The sequence below is a fragment of the Petaurus breviceps genome, unplaced genomic scaffold, assembly GCF_028583685.1.
Source record: "Petaurus breviceps papuanus isolate PSGF00001 unplaced genomic scaffold, PetGlider_PUasm1.0 90847, whole genome shotgun sequence".
Lineage (NCBI taxonomy): Eukaryota > Metazoa > Chordata > Mammalia > Diprotodontia > Petauridae > Petaurus > Petaurus breviceps.
The window spans coordinates 19,424,908-19,443,783 of record NW_027187360.1 but is presented as its reverse complement, the minus strand read 5'-3'; the positions used below and the strand labels follow the sequence as shown (position 1 = coordinate 19,443,783).

The following is an 18,876-nucleotide window of genomic DNA, read 5'->3' as shown; positions in this document are numbered from 1 at the left end:
ACACACACACACACACACACACACACACACACACACACACACACACACCTTGGGTTTGAGTTTTCCCATTTGTAAAGTGAGGGGGTTAGATTAGATGGTTATAAGTTCCTTTCAAGCCCTCAGCCTCTATGATTCCAGATCAGGGGAAGCATGCATGCAGGCTAGTGTAAGCCAGATTGAAGAAGTCAGTCACAGGGCAAATCATTCACTCAAGTACTTATTGAAAAGAAGCCAAGTGGCAGAGTAGATGACATGGCTGGCCTTGGAGTCAGGGGGACATGGGTTCAAATGCTATATGGCCATAGGCAGGCCATGTAATTCTTTGTCCTCTTTAAGGTTACATAGACATATAGGGGCAGGTAGGTGGCACAGTAGATAGGCCACTGGGCCTGGAGTCAAGGAGACCTGAGGTCAAATCTGGCCACATACATTTACTAGCTGTGTGGCCCTGGGCAAGTCACTTTTTGCTTCAGTTTCCTCATCTGTAACATGAGTTGGAGAAGGAAATGGCAAACCTCTCCCTTGTCTTTGCCAAGAAAACCCCAAATGGGATTACAAAGAGCCTGACACAATGGAAAACAACTTAACAGCAACAAGACTTATCTTTGAAATTATAGATGTATTGGTAGTGGACATTCTCCTAGAGATGAAATCATTGATCCACTACATATCAGCATATTTATTAAGTACTATTTGTATGCTTGGTGTTGTGCTGAGTGCTGTGTGAGATTAAGAACAAGTATCAGACATGTTCTCAGTTTTACTGGAGCTTAAGATCTTTCTGGAGAGCCCATGATGTTGTTGTCGTGTTAGTAAGTAAGAAGTTCAGAGAAAGGAGAGTACTGTATGGACTGGGGGGAATTAAAGAAGGCCTTGAGCTGAGGTAAAGGAGGAAGTGGCTTGCCCAATGTTGCCTACTGAGTTAACAGAATACATCTTCATTCACAGTCTGGTCATTTTCACTACACCATTTTGCCTCTCAGATTACTCTATTGTTCAATTCCCCTGGAAGGAAGGGATACCTTGGGGTCCTAGGAAGTCTAGGAGGCCTCCACTGTATTTTGGAGAGAGAGTCTTTTAGAGTAGTCATGAGATCCAAATGAAACCTTTTACCAGTTGCCAATACATTGCTCTACCTCTTGGAACATGGATATGTGTTGGATGCTGCTCTTCTGATTTCATACTAACAACAGATGTGCAGGGATGACATCTGCAGAGGTCCAAGCACAGCTGAATAAGACAACAAAAATCAGATGACTCAGTCCATTCTAGACTAACCAAAGCCACTTTCAGGGAGGGTTCCTAACCTATACACAAAACAGGAATCACCTTTTAAACATCTCCAACAAGTTGTTTATTCCACTTGTAGTGGTTTGCAAATTGCTTTACAAATATGATCTCATTTGATCCTTACAACAACCCTAGGAGATGAATGCTATTATTATCCCTGTTTTACAGATGAGGAAACAGGCAGACAAAAGTTAGGTGACTTGCCCGGGGTTACTCAGCTAGTAAGTGTCTGAAGTGTTTGAACTCAGGTGTTTTAGACTCCAGGTCCAGCACTTCCTCCACTGCTACCTAACCTGGAACAAGATCAGTTCCTCTTTGATAGGACATCCCTTCTATTTGAGGACAGTTATAACACACCCCCTCGTCTGTCTGTCTTTGAGGCTAAGCTTCTCCTGATTCAGCATTGTCTAGGCACCTGCCAACTTGTGAAGGTACTTCTTAAAACATGACACCTAGAATGGAACAGAGGTCATCTGACCAGGATTGAGCACAATGGGGCTATTACACTTATATAATGCTTTGAGGCTATAGAACATTAGTATCATCTGAGCCTCAAAACAAAGCACAGTAGATAGAATGCTGGACCTGGAGTCAGGAAGACCTGAGGGAAAATCTGACCTCAGACACTCACTCAGACCCTGGGCAAGTCATTTAACTTTTGTCTGCTTTAGTTTCCTCATCTGCAAAATGGTTGTAATATTTGTACTAACTACCTCACAGAACTCTTTTGTGTATAGCACTTTTCAGTCTTAAAGCATTAAATAAATGTGAAGTTATTGTTGTTGCTGTCTCTGCCTTTATCCAAGTCACTGATGAGATAAATGAATAGCACAGGGCTCAGGACACGGTGTACTAAAATCTGTCAGGTATCATTGCCTTTTGTTTTCAGGGCCTCAGATTCTGTGTACACTGAAGGTGGAATGAAGATCTAGTCTGTTTTCCGACCAGGCTCTATGACTGTTTGTGGAGTCAGTAAAGCCCATGTGCAGAGGCAAGGAGCAGCTGGGGACGCACTGCTCCTAGTGACAGACACAACCAGCTGATGTTTGAGCTCTGTGTCCCCAACACGCCCACCTCATGCTTCTTCTCTCAGCCTGGTCCTTATCCACACCCTGGAAAGGCTGCTTCCTTGCCCCCTTCTGCTACTAAAAATACCCAACAAAATTCCTTTTAAAAGTGCCAAGCTGGCAACTTTGGGGTGTTGGCAATGCAGAGAAGCTGCCAGGAGAAAGTGAGCATCTCACAAACAAATTTCCACAGTTTCCAAGTCCAGAATGGGATTGTGTGCAAACTGGCATTTTTTTTTTTAAGGAGAAGCCTACATCTTTTTTTTTTTTGTCTGATCTTGTGTTCCCTCCTGATATCATTAGATATGCAAATACTTCCTACAGGATCTAGGAAATGTAATGCTGTTTCCCTGCTTGGGTGACTGTGGCTATGCTTGGTGCAGGGTATGTGGGCAAGAGAAGGAAAAAAAAAGGGAAAGGGAGGGCATGTCTTTATATAGTGCCCATTTCAAGCAAGGCATTGTACTAAACATTTTATAAATATTATCTCATTTGATCACTGATTTATCTCATGACACAGGACTAGAAAGAGCTGTTTGCAACTCTGACATCATGTGGAAGGATCATATCAGAGGATATCCATCACGGACTTTGATTCCTGCCTATGAATTGCAATTCCTAAGGCCTCTTACATGAAATCATGTTCTGTCTGGTTCAACTAACCAATGAGCCATCTACCAAGTGTTTATTAAGTCTCCGATGTGCTAGGTAATACAGTAGAATAAAATGGTCATATCACTCCTTTCCTCAAAAATCTTCAGGGACTTAGTAGACTTATTTAGCAGAGTTTAGACTTCTTTGCCTGGCATTCAAGGATCCCACAATTTGGCCATACCTTATCTTTAAGCCTTCTATGTCTACTGTCTCCCCGCCCCCAGACAACACTGTTTCAGTTTATATCTACCTATACAAAGTGTCCCAAAAGTCTTGGTGTGGTTGTTTTTCTTTGCATGCACACTACCTGGTACATTGTAAGAGCTTGATAAATACCTGCTGGTTGATTAATACTGTCTGTGTACTCTATTGGGAGCAACTAGGAGGTGTAGCAGATAAGAGTTCTGGGCCTGGAGTCAGGAAGACTCATATTCATGAGTTCAAATTTGACCTCAGACACTTACTAGCTGTGGGACCCTAGGTAAGTCACTTAACCCTGTTTGCCTCGGTTTCCTCATCTATAAAATGATCTAGAGAAGGAAATGGCAAACCACTCCAGTATCTTTGAGAAGAAAACACCAAATGGAGTCACAAAGAGTTGGACATGACTGAAGAACAAAACTGCTTCTCTGTGCTCCAGCCAAATGACCCTTAAACACAGCCCCAAACTCTCTGGTTGTAAGCTTTTGTCCACACCATCCCTCATGCATAGAATCTACTCCCTTTCCTTCTTTCCTTGCTGAATCCCCACTTGTCTTTACACCTCAGTTCAAATGATTATCCCAAAGCAAGTCAGTATATATGCTTTGTATTTACACATCTATGTATATGTTGTTTTTTTCCCAGCAGAATATAAGTTCCTTGAGGGCAGGAGTTGGTTCATCTTTTGTGTTTAGTATATAGTAGGTGCTTAATAAATGCCTGAGGAATTGAATTACATTCAATGCCAGTCCAATGTCACGGAGATCCTTGCTTCCCCTAAGAAAGCAGGCTACCTTTTCTTGTATGTCCTATGTTGCCCATTCTGCTCATCCTAAGGCTATTTAGTTCATGTTCCTATACTCAGTCTGGGCTGGCTTGCTAAGAAAGATGAGTTGTACTATGTAATAATAGCTAAATAAGTGAGCGCCCCAAAATGAATATGTATTTCATCAGTATAACTAAAATAGCTCTTTTAAAAATGTCTTTCCTCAGAGCAGTACACAAAGCTGGAAAGAAGGGCTTGTAATTATATGTGCATTATAAGCAGTCTCAGCCCGGCAGGGGGCTTAAAGCATTTATATAAATTATACCAATCAGTAGCAGAGGGGAAAAAAAAAAGCAAGGATATCAGAAGTGATACTTTCTTATAACTGATATATACAAGTACTAAATCATGGCAAAACAGTGCCGTGTTAAAAAAAAAAAAAAGGAGGGGGTCTGAAATGTCATCACAAAATGAGTTTCTGACTCCAGCTTTGCTGCCTTCATAAACGCATATGATCATCTTAATGATGTATTTTGAAAAGACATGATAAATCACAGAGTTAAAGGAGTCTGTGGAATATGAATGCATTTGAAATTTTCCTTGGGAGAAATGGATGGTATGTTGTAACAGAATTGGAAAAAAAAAGTATTTCAGACTCTTTCTCTCTCCCTCTCCCCCTGCCCTTTCTCTCTTCTCTTCTCTTCTCTTCTCTTCTCTTCTCTTCTCTTCTCTTCTCTTCTCTTCTCTTCTCTTCTCTTCTCTTCTCTTCTCTTCTCTTCTCTTCTCTTCTCTCTCTCTCTCTCTCTCTCTCTCTCTCTCTCTCTCTCTCTCTCTCTCTCTCTCTCTCTCTCTCTCTCTTCCCCCTGCTCCTCCCTCTTTGTCTGTCTGCCCCCCCCCCCTTCTCTCTCTCTCTCTTTATTAAACTTTTTTTGAAATGCCTTAAAGATGAATACCTTCCAAAGATTCAGCTGGTCACTGATGAATCACTCATGCCCCATCCTTAGTCCTCACTGGCCACAACTAAATCTGCCACAAATACTGTTTGGGGTAAATTATTGAGACCAAATGAAAATCAAGTGATTTCGAGTATAATATTGTCAATACTCTAGAGTGATAAATGCATCTGATATGTGCATCAGCTCTAGACCGCTATTTGTAATGGAGTGGTAGGGGAGGCTGTGGCTGCTGTACACGAAGTCAGTCTCAAATGGTTAGGGATGTTCTCCAAATGGTGACTTACATATAAGGGATAGCTTTCAAAGATGCTATCAAGGAAAGGTATGTCCATAAAAGGAAGGGACCTAGTCATAGTGTGAGTGAGATGGACAGCCCAGGTGGTCGACTGGTACCTTCAACTTACTGAAAGAGCTAGAGGAAGGCCTACAACACATTGGGTAGATTCTCTAAATAGGACTTGCGGGAAAATGTTTATAAAACTACATAGGACAAGAAAATGTAGGGAAGGGTTTAGTATTCCCACTAAGGAATTGTGCACTCAAAGTATCAAAATAACAAAGTAAGTTCCCCAAACATCCCTAGCTTTTCTTATTTATCCAAACCAGACAGAATTGAAAAGCTTGATGAGGAGAAGTTCAAAGGAACCCACTCTCCATTTATGTCATTAATTAGGATGACATGAAATGTTTTCTGCTTGCATTATTAAAGGAGGCACAAAGAAAGAGCACTAAAGCTAATTTATTTTTAAAATATTCTCACATCTTAAAACATAATTGTGAAAAGCCTCCAATACATGCTAAGGGACACATCATGCTTGGTCAATAGAAACCTCATCCTTAAATAAATCATGATCAAGAGAAGAAGCTGATGTAAGGAATCAGGCCTTCTCAGATGAATGATTTTGGCTCAGAATCTGGTTGCGGTGTGAGCCACAATTGTGTAGTAGATGGAGAATTAACCTGAAAGTTAGAAATACCTGGATTCAAGCTGTACCTTTTGTATTTGCTGGCTATTTTACCCATTTCATGGTTGAGGTAAGAGTCCAAAATAGGGCTCAGCTAGCACTCAAATATGAGTTCTATAGGAAGACTACAATTACTCAACCTCAAGGGTCTATACAATCTTTTCCATCTTTCCAAATCTTTTCTTATCCATGGGGTTTTCTTGGCAAAGATACTGAAGTGGTTTGCCATTTCCTTCTCCAGTGGATTTAGACAAACAGAGGTTAAGTGACTTGCCCTGGATTACACAGCTAGTAACTGTCTGAGGTTAGACCTGAACTCAGGTCTCCCTAACTCCAGGCCTAGCGCTCTATCCACTGAGCCACCTAGCTGTGTCTAGATGCCAGGCTAGTCTATCCAGGGGGAATTATCTATGTGGACAGGCATAGCAATATCCTCAACCTCACGTTAATTACTTGACATTTCATCTCCAACCTATGCCCCTTTGTACAGTTTGTCCTTCATGCCAGAAATGCACTCTCTTTTCATTTTGCCTCTTAAAATCTGAAGCTTTCTTCATAGCTCAGGGGAAGCATCATCTCCTATATGAGGCTTTGCCTGATTCCCCCTGCTGCTAGTGCTGTCACTGTCCCTCACATTACCTTGGATTTAATGTTTATATTTTACATGTACTCGCATGTAGTTTCCTTCCAACAGGAGAGCAGCTCTGTGAGGATGAGGACAGTTTCATTTTGGTATCTATAATCCTAGTAGAGTTCCTAGAACAAGTAGGTACTTAATAAATGCTCACTGATTAACTGATTCTTGGAACAACTCTAGCACTTACTGACTATACTATTTATTTGACACTTGATCATATCTTGGTTTTTAATTACTATGTTTATACATATACCTTGTCTCCATGAGAAGACTATAAGCTTTTCTGGATAGAAATTATATCACACATCCTTTTATATTGTCTACAATGCTGTTAATATAGTAGGAATTCAATTGATAGTTAATTTGAACCAAGGAAAAAGTGCATAATTATTTACAATCTATTCAACTAACCCTAATTGCAAGGTAATCATTTATCACCAAATGTTCTACTAAATAAGCATTTATTGAGTGCCTACTAGATGCTAGGCAGCTGTGTTAAGCTCTAGGCAGAGAAATAAAAACTTGAGACAGTACCTATCTTTACTGAGCTTACGGATTCTACAGTAACAGCTAGGGGGTAAATGGTGCATATAGGAGGGCTATAGTCTAGGAGTTTTGGTCTAGGTAGTTACAGGGATTGTATGTGGAACCATGGCATAGTTATTGTTATATTCTTTGAGTAGCAATAGTAATTTGATTTTATTATTGTTTCCCAAGCATGAGCAAAATGTGGAAATTGGGGACAGAAGAGAGGAAGAGAGAATACAAATGTAGGCAGGGAGGCTGGCAAAATATTGAGTCTGGGTGCATCGTAGAGTCTGTGTCTGGATGGGATCTGAAACATGGTTTGGGACCAGCTAGACTCAGTGGATCTGGTGAGTTTTCACTCAATCCCTCACCAATAAAGGCAATTAAGTCCCAGGACAGAATCCCTAAACTGAATGGATTAACCCTGGGTGGATTCAGAGGACATATAATCAGGCCACCTCCTTAAACTGGGTCAAGTCCCACTATCTATAGGTCAAATCCCATCATAAATATAATTTTCATGCAACCAAAAGATTTTGAAACTTGGGTGATGATCCACTTTAGGTAATAGCTAAAACAGCAAAATTTCTGTTTTTGATGGTCCTTTTCAATCTGTTATAATGGGATATGGCCTGAATTTGTCAACTGAATTGTTTCATAGCCAGTTCAGGGCCCTTGGTTGCACGTGGAAGCATGAAAATTAATAGCCCATAAGAAAGAAGGATGCAATTCTAGTATGTAAGGAAGAAAATTTGGAACTGAATTTCCTTTCTATTTTGTACAGGGTACATTGGCCATGACAAGATGCTAAAAAAGTTATTGCTTTGCATTTCAGATATCAGATCTCTGCTAAGGAGCCCATACAGTTCTGCTGTCTATTTTTTCTTTGATGTACAATATAGCACAGAACTGATATTATTATTAAGGAGCAAATGACAAAAGGAAAAACAAACCATTCTAAGGGCTTCTGAGGAAGAAAGCAATGCCAGGTCTATATTTCAGTTTCCAATTCATCAAGAACAACTTCTTTTCCTCTAGTGGGTTTTTTGCTTTGTTTTGTTTTAAGCACATTCTGCTTTATGGTGGCTCCCCTGCCTGGTGTTCATTAGCCAACCACCAGCTCCACAGAACTTTTAACTCCTTCCTCTAAACTCTCTTTTGGTGGGATGTTTCTTTGCCATTGCATGCAACATTAAACACCAGTGGAAGGAAGCTCTTTAGTTTTCTAGCCATACTTGAAATTGATGCATGTCCCTTCTCATCTGCTTTATCCTGGTCTTTTCTGTTTTGTGCTAGGCCAAGTGAAATTTGCTTCTTTCAACCTTCCTTTGTAAAAGAAGGGAAACTGTAGGTCTGTTAAATAAATATAGCCACAATGGATCACAATGCAGCTGGTGCTTAGTTAAGCGCTCCTGATAGCTGGTTTCCCTATTTGAAAACTCAGACATTGTGATCTTTTCATGTCTGTCTGGGGGCATCTTTTGTGTTTGACAATGCCAGATTAGCAGGTTCAACTATTTTAATTCAGAAAATCAGAGTTCTTTCTGCTTATTTTCATTTGGATTTGGATTCTCTTAACTATGCCTTCCAGGACAGTTGGAAGAAAAAGCTGGAAAGCCTTTACAATGATGGTGTTTTTCTCTTTTTAAAGGGGTACATGAAAATGAAGGAGGTTTTCTACTTCAGGAAATATTTCAGTAGGGGATCTTTTGGGTCACAGTGTTACAAGGACTTTAATTTCACAAGGTTGAGACTTCTTTAGATCCAGTGATATGATTATGATTTTTTGTTTGTTTTTTCTGTTGCATCATGAAGGCTTCTGGGAGATAAATGACAGAAAGGTTACTCTCAGATCCGGAGTCAGTAATGTGATTGAATTCCCCCAAAGTTATAGCTACAAATGTGGTTAGAATTTTCAAAGGCCCATTAATGATCTCTGCAAAACAATATATATATCTTATGTTTTTGAAAACTGTTGCTTCATTAGCCCAAAGGCTCACAGATTTTGAACTGGAAGGTACTTCTGAGATCATTTGGTCCAATCCTCTAATTTTACATATAAGGAAACTAAGAATGTGCTCAAGGAATCAGGAAGTGGTAATTAGCAACACTGGTATTTGAACTGAGGTCCTCTGATTCCAGATACAAAATGCTTTCCATACTGCCTTTCAGGAGAATGGGAAGGATAAGTGGGCAAGGCAGAACCAAGAGAATAGTGTTTTGAAGGGAAAAATGTTTGGAGGGAATTATGGCAAGCCATTATGTTTTCTCTTTATCACAAATACTTGCCCATCTCTACTACTTCCTTTTCTCCCACACACACACAAAAAGAGTTTCTATTAAAATAAAGATGATTTAAACATTCATTTGGTCTGGAGAATTTCCCAAGGACAGGCAGTCCAAAAATTCTGGTTTCTAATATTGATGCTGGGAATTTTTGGCTTAGAGTCCCAAAAAAGTCCACTTCATGAAACCGTTCCCCAACCTTTACACTTGTGCTCACACATCTACCCGAGTCCTGGTGCATTATAGAGCATGGGATTTATAACGCCATTAGGCAGGTGTGGTAGTAGAAGCAAATGATATGCTGCCATGGGGCAGAGAGTCCCTGGATTATAAATGGGGCATGGAAGATTGGTCTTCATTAAAGCCCTTAAATGCAAGGAAATGATACAATTAATATTGTCCAACCAACCTAAATGTTATAAATCCTTAGTCACAGGGGTGAGAATATGACTCTCTTAAAATGTTTATTCAATATAATGTGCCTGGTAATAAGAATATTTAAAAGCTACTTTATTAAATGCTCATCTCCCAAATGCAGAAGCCATTCAACTGCTGGAACATGTAAAATCGGGAATTTATGAAGGTAGCAATTACAAACAACTTCAACATTTTAAATATGTATTTAGTGAATATATTCTTTTAACGGGGCTCATTTTCATATCATTTCAAAGCAGGATTTAATTGTATACTGCAAATGTGCTCACAGTTACAGGCTCTGCCTTTTGTCTCTTTCCCAAGTAAGACTAGGTTTTCTGAGAGTTATTTTAAGAGCTTCCAAAAACATGTGTGGTAGTACAGATGGACATTCTCTCTCTCTCTCTCTCTCTCTCTCTCTCTCTCTCTCTCTCTCTCTCCCTCTCTCCTCTCTCTCTCTCTTTCTCTGTCTCTCTGTCTCTCTCTCTCTGTCTCTGTCTCTCTGTCTCTGTCTCTCTGTCTCTCTCTTTTATGCCAGCAGAAGAGAAATTGTAGTGGAGTAGGGGTAGTGAGGGATTCTTTCTCTAACACATTTAGAAAGTCCCACCAATTTTGAGAAGAAATAACAAGAGATAATTTTCCTCTGCAAGTACAGGAAAAAATACTTGTTACCCCATGACTGATACAACCAAGCTACTTACTTTGGTTCCTGTGCCTGCTCCTGTGACTCAAAGGTCATCTTCCTTTCACTGTTAATCCCTGGCTTCATCTCTTTTCTCCATCTGGAGTTTTATGAGGATTCAAGTCCAAGTTAGGATCACCACAATGCCAGGGACACAGCTGAGCCATTGGAAGTTAATGGGGACAGCTGAGTTGGAGTCTGTGTCAATCTCCGGTGCCACAGACACATGGGCACACTATTTGGAATCATAGACTATTAGAGCTGGAAGAGACCCTTGAACTTAACTAATCTAATCTCATTTTACAGGGGAGGAAATTGAGGTCTAGAGGGTTTAGGGGGCCTTCCCAAAGTCATACAAATAGTAAATGACTGAGTATGGACTAGAACTTGGGTCTTTATACCAGAGCATCTTTGCAAAGTCCAAATATTGCCATTAGCACCATGCATCCAAGTTAGTAATAGCAGTTCTCAAAGCAACCCCAACCAAAATCTACACTGGACGATGGAAATCAAGTACTCTTTTTGCATTCCGCTAGGGACATTTCAGTGTTCATTTCTTTGAGCATTATTCTAGGGAAACCATAGTATTGTAGGATCTTGGACCCAGAAGGGATAGCCTGAGCACATATGTTAGGATGGACTCTTCTTTCTCTTGCCTTCTTCAAGGCAGCTTTTCTGTTTGTTTTTTTAATGAAAACACAGGACTAGAAAGAAAAAAACACTTTCTTAGCATTACAAGGAATGGAATTTCCCTATTAACACTTCTTTATTGCTCTAACAGCATTTGAAAAACATTTCTAAGAGACTCAAGGGCTATGACTGAAATCTACACATGTTCCAGCAAGAATCAGACTGCTTACCCCAAATAGGCACAGGATCATGGCTTGGAATGCCCACCTGCCAAACCTTCAGTACAAGAAAACTAGAGGCAGCACATTCTTTTTTTTTTTTTTTTTTTTTTGCTTTTTGGAGGGCAATTGGGATTAAGTGACTTCACACAGCTAGTTTTTGTGTTAAGTGTCTGAGGCCGGATTTGAATTCAGGTTCTCCTGACTCCAGGGCTGGTGCTCTATTCACTGCACCACCTAGTCGCCCCAAGGAAGCACATTCTTAAAGTCTGAGAGGGGAGGATAGAGAATTCTTTTCAGGCATCCCCCAGGATAAGAACTGATGAGTATAAGTGACTAACAGACAGAAGTTTGCTGTAGTAACTAGAGACTAGCCTTGGCTTACAAAGTAATAACAAACTGTCTGATTTTACCATAACATCTGTAACAGTAGAGTTTGAATTAATGTTTTTATTATAAATCATTTTCTTCTAGGTCTCCTGCTTAGATGTAGCCAATTTAGACTCTGGTCACCTCTCCTGATCAATGTATATACTCTACAATTTGACTTAATATACAATACTCAATTGAGAAAATGTATATGAAGCACTAAGTAACTTTTAAATCTCTCTATATATTTTAGGCATTATTATCATCCTTCCATTTTATATGTAGGAAGCAAAAAAACAAGTGTACATTTAGTTATTCTCCATCCTCTTTCTGAGAAAAAAATTGTGGAGATATCTGTGGTTTGGGAGAGAATAATACATAGGTTATGGCTATTCACATTGTTATCAATGTGGTCTTTAGTCTGTGCTTGTTTATTATATATGTGACTCAAAACAACTCTCTACGTCTCCCTAACTTCTGGGAAATTATAAGGACCAAGTATTCTTTTGAGGTCTTCCTCTCAAAAAAAAAATATCACTCTTTACCTCTTAATTACCTTTACTAAGCACCGGTAAACTTCATGCAATCTTCTTCTCTTGCTCAGAGAAACCCCTTAGAAAATTTCCTTCCCTCAACAGAAAGCCAGATCATTGAATTCTTGAATCTGCTGTTAAACAGAAGGCAACTCCTGACACTAGCATTGCCCAGGAAAACCCCTCTCCTCTAAGTAGGAGACTGGGGTCTAGGAATTCTACTCTTAGGCAAACAAGTGCTAAGATATGCCTGCTATGCTCCAAATAAGCCTTCATACTTCTAGGGGCAGTGGTGGTGTCTCCCACATTTTTTGTTCTCAGGATCTCTCTAGAGAAAAGATGGAGAGAAGGGAAAAAAAGGGCTAGGTAAGTTGGTCTTCTAGCTTTTAGAGGCCAGTAAAAGAGGTAACTCCTCCCACAAGTCAGTCTTCCCCAAAATGAGAGCCATGCCATTCACCCTGGGAACAATTCCATCAGTAAAGCACCCATTATCCAGGAAGATTCCTTTCAAAGAACAATATAATTAAAAATTCCACAGAGTGTCCCTACCCTGTAAGCTCATGCAGTTGATCTGGGGAACTTGGTTATCAACTTCCTATACAAAATACAAATAAATACATTAAAAAGCCAAACAAAACCAAACTCTTCCACTTAAGTCAGCTTTCAAGTCCTCATCATAGTGTGGGGTGACCCTGGATTCTCTAAGGCTTTGCCAGTAGAACATAGACTTTGGCAGGTCTTAACAAGCTGGTAAAGCCTATTCTGTGGGCCCATTGATTCACTGTGTGCCTGCTTTTCAAGGACCAGCCTAGCTAGGTGCTGAGAGGCTCAGCACCAGGATGGGATCACCAGGCAATAATTTTTCCCCCAAAGCAACTCATCAAAGGATGTACACCCAAGGCATGGAGAGGTTAGATCTGTATTGGGGGAATGAGTTCCTATGAAATCATGGGTCTTTTGAAGTATTGAAACTGCTGTCAGAAATGTACGAACTTTTTTTTTTCTCCAGTTGGGAACTGAATATATTTTTTATAGTCCTTCTATAATTGCTATGTGGCGGTTAGCCCCCCTCAACTGCAGGAAGTCTAGATATTTTTATGGGTTTCTCATTGCACTAGACCTACAGAAATTTGATCTTCACTGAGCAGGAAAAATCATTACTACATTCTCTTCTGGGCATGTCTATATAGACAAAATGAAGTGGGTAACTGAGCAACTACAACCTTGATCAAGGTAGACATAAAAAAGATGACATTCAGGGACCCTTCATCTTCAGCCTGAATCATTTAGGTCATTCCTTTAGCCCTTTGCTTTCTGTTTTTTTTTTTTTTTTCTGTTTCCATTTTTACTTAGGAGTGTGGGGATGTTAGAATTCTTTTCTTCTTAATTTGAATTTTTGGTGTTCCTCCATCAACAGCATGCCTGACAGGTAACAAAGGAAGGGGCTGATTAAATCAATGTCAGGAAAACTTCATTAGTTTTTCAGGGGATGAAGCAGGTATGATTTCATTTGATTGAGTCGCTCCTGGTTTCCATACAAATTCAGTGTAATTCACTGAGCAGTATAATGTCAGCTTTTTCCAGTCCCTTTCAACCCTGGCCTCCAATTGTTTGTTACAGCAGAATATTTACTTCTAAATCACTAGCACTAATTCAAAGCTCTGTCCTCAAGAAGCAGGGGGTGGAGGTGGCACATGGGAAAGTGCAGCCTTATTGATGAGAAGACATACAGGAGCTAAAGGTTATGTATGCAGAAGCTGAATTCTCAGTTTATTCTCTGAGACTATGGCCTGCCTGCTGTTCTGCAGTGGCATTCAGAGCAAGAAGTGTGTTATGGCTCACCTGGTCACCTAGGAATGGACAACATTTAAGCAAAACAACAAAAGACATATTTAGAAGCAAAAATCATTGCTTCTGAGACTGTTTCCAAACAGAAGAAAGGAGTTATTAAGGAACCTCTGAAGAGAGAGAGGGATTTAGGGATGAAAAACACAGGGAAAGCTAGAGGGAAAATGAAGTAGAGGTGGGGGAGAATTAGAGAAGAAGCTTGACCTAAGAAGACTAAAGAGTTGATCTCCCTTCTAGAAAAAAACAGAAACTTAGTATTGGAGAGATTGATGTGGTTTTGGAAAACAACAAGCTGGGAGTCAGTAGACTTGAGGTCTAGTTCAGTATTTAATTCAGCAAACATTTAAACGCCAATTGTGTGCCAGGTACTATTACTAGATGCTAGGGATGGAAAGATAAAATGAAAAGAGTTCCTGGCCTCAGAGGGCTTACAATCTATAGGGTGTCATCAACTTATTTTGTTCTGAAACAATTTCAATCTTCTTTCCGAGCCTCACTTTTTTCATCTTTCAAATGAAAGGGTTGGATTAGATCTCGACTGTCTGTTTTTCATTCCATGTTCTAAAGGCCCTTCAGACTCTTACATTTTTGATTCTGTCTGAGTTCCTGTATTCCTTTTATTATGATTTTGTGGTGGTTGTAGGTCTTTGCTTTCTCTTTCCAGTGGACCCACTTCTCTGCTCCTTTTCCAGATAGTGAAGGGTTACATATGAGTCTGGATAGGTTCACTGACAGCTTCAATACATGCCAAAGCTCAGTCTTATTGTATGAAACATAGTTGCCTACCTGTGGGTAGAATCCCATTACAACCAGGGACAAAGCAAGTGCTCCAGTAACTGTTGTTGATGCTCTGAAAGACTTAACATGGATTTTTAGAAGTGCATTGCAGCCAGGGAGTTACTAAGAATTTGTGACAGCATTTAATGCATGGTGTTTTCTCTTAAAAGGACATTATGCCTTCCAAAAGTTTAAATGCATTGGATTAGGAGTCATACCTTGGGGTTCTATTATACACAGTTGTGTTACTGACTTGCTGTATGACTTTGGTCTGGTCACCGCCTCAGCAAGCTGCAATTTCCTTATCTATAAAATATTCAAGAGTGGTTGTGAAGATGTGGGAGTACTTTAATGAAATATCTGATAAGAGTATTATTACTCTGGATAATCCAATAATGATGCAGTGACAGGAATTCTGAACCAAGGCCTGCCTTCTAAAAGCAAGAAATTCTCTATTGTCTGTCACTCTACAATCCTGAGGGGAGGCCATTTTCATCTTATCTCATGTTTATGAGCTAGTGGTTATTTTTGTGTTCATTTTTGGACACAGATAATATAAGAGGTTGCTTTGCTTGATTTATGCATATTACTTTGTAAGGGTCTTATTTTTCTTTTCCTTTTTTTCAGTTGGGGGTAGGGTGGGAGGGATAAAGAGATGCTTCATAAATTAAAAAAAATAAAAAGATACCTGTATGCTCCCATTTAGGGATCTGTCTTAGTGTAAATATGTATTATGTATTATGACTATAAAAAAGTTGATGAGAAGCAGCATGGGATAGCAGGTAGTGAATTGGCTCTGCATCAGAGATATCCAATTTCAGGTCTGACTCAACCCCTTCCAGACTGACTGTGTGACTGCAGTTTCCTATGACCACAGGTTGCAGGCACCCCAGCTCATCTGCAGGAGGAAAGGGAATTTTCTCCCACTGAGTTCTCTATATCAATAAAATAACACGTCCAGGTTTGTTTTCTATGTTTTGCTGATAACCATTTCACACCAAATTTCTGCAGAGCATTTTGAAAACAAGTTACCAGGTTCAATATCCTCATCCAGTAGTTCCTCACTGTCAGGGGAAGCAAAAAATTCTTAACTGGATGCTTAATTATGCCTTTTTCATAGAATTTATACATACAGTGCTTCTCCTCTTCTAAGTGCAAACATTAATTCACCTTAGTATACAGTATACATAGATTTAATTATATTTAATCATCTGGAGTATTGGGATTTTGATCTTTAATGAGGTGTCATTTTTCTTCCTGCAGGTTCCTCTGAATTAGTTTTGGTCACATAAACCAAGTCGTAATTAGACCTTATTTTCTTTTTACTTTACTTTTTTTTTTTAAGGAGAGAGACATGTTGCTTGAAGGGTGCCAAAGAACTGCTTTTTAAGTCTGAAGGGCACTGATGTGTCAGTCCTGTTGATACTCATGCATGTTGAAGCCATCATCAAGTTCCAACCAAAGACTGGTACTAATATAGGGCATGTGTTACACCTTTCTCAGAGATGTTCCACACTGAAAGAGGGACACACACACAAGTTAGCAGAATATCCAGTTAGAGACCAAAGTTCAACTTCTTATTTACTTTCATACTCCCAGGACCTTGTTATCCCTAAGATAAGGTTTTGCATAAAATTAGGAGTTTCTGTAGTTAATAAGATTCATCCATCCTTGGATATTTACCTATATGAAACAGTAACACATTATTGCAAAGGGGAAATGAGAGTTTTAAAAGTCTTTTTTTTTATGAGAGGGAGAAGAGTGGGGGTGGGGAAGTATATAATGGTAAGTTTTTCTCTTGCAGTAGAGAATTTTTTTTTTTTGTTTCAAATCACATTAAGAATTCGGCATTTATTTCCCTAATGTTCTGAAATGTAGCATGATCTATAGGAGGACAGAAAACAGGACTCAGGGGGAAAAATACCCCACACCTCATTAAGATCTAAAGTTTGTCCTTAATGTGCCTATGAACCCAAAATGAGAGTCTAAATGGAGACATTTTTTTCTGCTACAGGGCATAGTGATTATAAATGTGTCTTTGTGAGACGGCTTAGCAGTATTTTATGCAGCTGGCATTGCAAAGCTTGAAACAAATCCAAGAAAACAGATTGTATCTTTTAGGTTAGAAATCAGAGTCCCTATTTTTAAAGTGCACATTTCATGGTAACCTGCTAAGATTTAATATTCTTGAAAGCAGGAACAAACTTAGGGTCTTTGGCCAGAGCCAGGGAGCCTATTTCGCTTCTTTTATTTTAAGTCAATTTAGTCCATTCCCAAAAAATCACTGCAAGGTTACCAGTGAGTAATTTTTTTGGGAACTGTTTCCATTTTCTTTAACTTCTCTTCCTTAATCCTTACATCTACTTGTAAACTTGACTTTCCTCTAAAAGAAATTTTCTGTGCTTTAAATAGAATAGAAGTATGTCTAACTACTTTCACCAGTCTTTAGCTTTTCTATCCAGGACTAAGTTGTTGTGAATCACAGGTTCATTTCCATGACTGGTAATCTGTCCAATTCTGGGCTTGCTCTTTCAAAGGTAATCCTTTCTCTAAGAAGGTACTTAACCAACTGTGCACTGTTCCTTGGGAATGCATTCTGATCTGTGCCCTGGTTATATATGTGAACCCAATGATGAATGTCTTAGTCATCTGGTCCTTTAAAAATGCTATTCCACTTCACGCAGGGCTATATACCAAAAGATGATTGTGCACAGATCAGCATGTCCTTTTTGCTGTTTTCTGTTTCCCATAAGGCCAGTCATCTCTTTGTCAAAGAGTATATTCCAGGTTGGTTTCTCCCATCACATTTCTCCAAGTCTTAAAAATATCACTTTGTTTCTTTACTGTATTCACTACTGGTATGGGAAAGTTCTTTCTGCCAGGACACATTTACTAGTTATCAAGTGATATTTAATTTTTACTGAGAGTCTTTGGCATAATATTTTTGAACAGAATGTTTTGTTGTTGAGTTGCTTCTGACTCTTTGTGACCCCATTTAGGGTATTCTTGGCAAAGATACTGGAATGGTTTTCCATTTCTTTCTCCAGCTCATTTTATAGATGAGGAACTGAGGTAAACAGAGTAAAGTGACTTGCCCAGGGTCACATAGCTAGTAAGTGTCTGAGGCCAGATTTGCATGCAGGAAGAGGAGTGATGCCATGTAGTGGGTCAGTGAATGGAATGGAATGTACACAGGACACAACCCCTGGCCTGCAACAGCCCTTCTCTTCCTGTGGTGGCAGACGCTGCAAAAACATTGAAATGAGCAAAGGTGATGAACCAGATTTCTAGCTTGGGGAAACTCAGGCCTGAGAAGCATTATCTTGCTAGGCCAGAATGGAAGATTTCACTCAACAATCATTTATTTAGCATAAGATCATAGGTCTCAAGCTGGAAAAGGTCTTAGAACTGACACACTAGAAGGCAATAATGAAGTATATTGCCCTACTCCTAATACAGAAATGAAAGACTTGGAGTGCAGAATGAGACATACACATGTCATTGTGTGTGGGTATACACACATACATGTTCACACACATACACACACGTATGTGTATAGCACCAATATGGAAATTTATTTTGCTTGACTATACATGTTTGTAATATGGATTTTGTTTTTCTTTCATTCTGAATTGAGGGTGGCTCAGATAAAAGGGAAAAGGACAGATTTTTGCTTACTGAACAAAATAAAAATTACTTTTATTAAATCTTAAATTTAATAAATTTGCTTATATATGAAACAAAATTAAATTTATTAAATTAAAGTTGGTTATTTATTCTAACCTGATTGTTTTACATTTGAAGTAACTCAGGCCCAGAGAGGTTTAAATGTGTTGTTTCATATCACACAGCAAACATCACAGGCAGGAATTAGATTCTGGTTCTCAAATTCTAGGAGTTCTACTTCTCTCCTGAACCCCTGCCCTGGCAGTATGGAGTGGTGAAAAGAGAGCAGTCCTCAGTGTCATTCCTTTGACAGAGTGTGACCCTGGACAAGTCACAACCTTAATACCTCAAGACAACTCCCTAAAATTGTAAGTTGCAGAACCATTGCA

At 39.4% G+C, this 18,876-nt stretch overlaps 1 protein-coding gene across 2 annotated transcripts in view; it reads right to left on the bottom strand.

The window, feature by feature from the left end:
- Positions 1-18,876, bottom strand: part of CDH4 (cadherin 4) — a 464,937-nt gene that overhangs the window by 334,465 nt on the left and 111,596 nt on the right. The window contains exon 1 of one of the 2 annotated variants that reach the window (XM_069072523.1): positions 10,466-10,677. The exons of the other annotated variant lie outside the window; for it this stretch is intronic. The gene's annotated coding sequence lies outside the window, so the exon portion shown is untranslated. Of the gene's footprint in view, positions 1-10,465; positions 10,678-18,876 lie in introns of those variants that run through there. 2 annotated transcript variants of the gene reach the window in all.